Raw genomic sequence first — 1969 nt, 5'->3', positions numbered from 1 at the left:
GGGCCGAGTTAGAAGATCATTGCTTGAGACGGAATGCTCAGTTAGCTATTAATTTGCTTAACAATCAACCTCAAATGCAGTTCTTGGAATAAAGTTATTCATCGATTCTATGTTGACCTTAAATGTTGTACTAGAGGGTGTCAGCTTCTGTCTTGGCTTAGATTTGATATTTCTGTTTGGATTTGTAAAGCTGTGGTCAGAGTTTCAATTGTGCAACCCAAGTGTGCCTAATCTCCCAGTTTGCATCGATACAAGTCAGCTTTACTAAGTTTTTCTTTGAAGCCGCCAATAATATCTCCTTAAATAACTTCAAAGTTACTTGAGGAAGTTTCTGAGGACAAATATTTAATTGAGATAAAAGTCATGTTGATCAAGCTTAAGAGGTTAAGTTTTTGCATTTTCGTCACTCGGAAAATACAGCATGCAAAAGATTGAGTTAAGACAGTTAGGGTGAGAAAATTAGAATTGGTATTGACTAGTAAAACTGAAATAGATGCACATGAAGGATGAAGTTTGCACAATGTATTATTACTTTTGAGCAATATAGAAATATAAAACTAAATGTGAAAACAGTTATTTTCATTCAGGTATTTCATGCTCAGTTTCAGTGCAACTATCAACGAAATGTTTCATTACCAGATATTGGAGGTGGAAAAGTGATCCTCAATTATGTTGAAGTCTCTGCATAGAAGGTGATTAAGATGCTTGATGTGAACAGAAAACAATTGATCGACACCATATGATAACTACGGTTACTCTGGAACATCTTAGCTTGAAATTACAAGAAATTGTCTCTAAGCTAGAGAGAGAGAAAGAGAGAGAGAGTCCTTGAGGCAAGGAACTGTAAGTATCTGCAACAGTTAAGGTTCAATCAAGAGAAACGAGATCATCATATAACCAAATAGAAACATGACTGTCTGGATAATCAGAGCATCCAAATGAAGAAGGAATAATTGAATAAATCAGATAGAAGTATGATCTTAATGTAATGATGGTAATTGTAACTAAGTATAATGTGAGTAAGGCAAAAAGCCAAATTTACCCAGTATCCTACAAAGACAGCCGCCAGCTGTGGTCTAATGGAAAAAGAACAATGGAAAAGAGAAACTCTGAAAAGGTTAAGCCTAATATATGTCCATCAGGACTTGACAAAACTGATTTCTACTATTTTTGAGAATAGGGCATGTTGCTGAATATATTGTTTAGCATTATCACTTCATCTGAATTCCCAGACAATTTATTTTTGTAAATATATTTATTAACAATTTTTTTTAACTTTACAAACATATAAAATTATTGAAAAATACAATCAATGACAAATATCAGTATAATAAAAGAAAAAAAACACAAATTACAATACAACTACTGTCTACTAACTACTAACCTACCCTATAATACAAAACAAACCTAACACTGTGCAAAGCAACACCAATAAATAAGTAAATAACTAATAGGTTAAAAAAAAAGAAAGAAAAGCAAAAAAACAAAAAAAAATCACAGATTACAGAACAGCTATGTTCGGTGCAAAGCTCCCAAACAAAGGAACGGGAGCATTGTGTATATATTATATAGATATATACCCGTATTAACTCAGGAGATACCCTCTAGGGTCCAGAACTTGACAAACCTAACCATCCTGGTTAAACAAATGCCCTAGTTAAGATAGCTGACAAATCTATATCCAAATAACTCAAGTAGGGCTGCCATGTCTTATAAAAATGGTCTGTTATGTGGTGCACCATGCTTGTAAAAAGGTCCAAGGGAATGTGCTCAATAATTAGTTTCTGCTATCCCAACAAACCCAGCGGGTTCTCAGACACCCAGTTCATCAGAATATTCTTCCATGCACAGAATACAAGAATAGTTTCTTCACATGCCCATCTAAAGATGGTAAATTCGGTAGATCTAGAGGAGAGATATCGGGTCTACTTTGACTTCAGTCCTCAATACCCTCCCTATCTCTCCTACC

The sequence above is a fragment of the Chiloscyllium plagiosum genome, chromosome 11 (genome assembly GCF_004010195.1).
Source record: "Chiloscyllium plagiosum isolate BGI_BamShark_2017 chromosome 11, ASM401019v2, whole genome shotgun sequence".
Lineage (NCBI taxonomy): Eukaryota > Metazoa > Chordata > Chondrichthyes > Orectolobiformes > Hemiscylliidae > Chiloscyllium > Chiloscyllium plagiosum.
The sequence above is the reverse complement of the archived record's forward strand: the minus strand, read 5'-3'. Positions refer to the sequence as shown.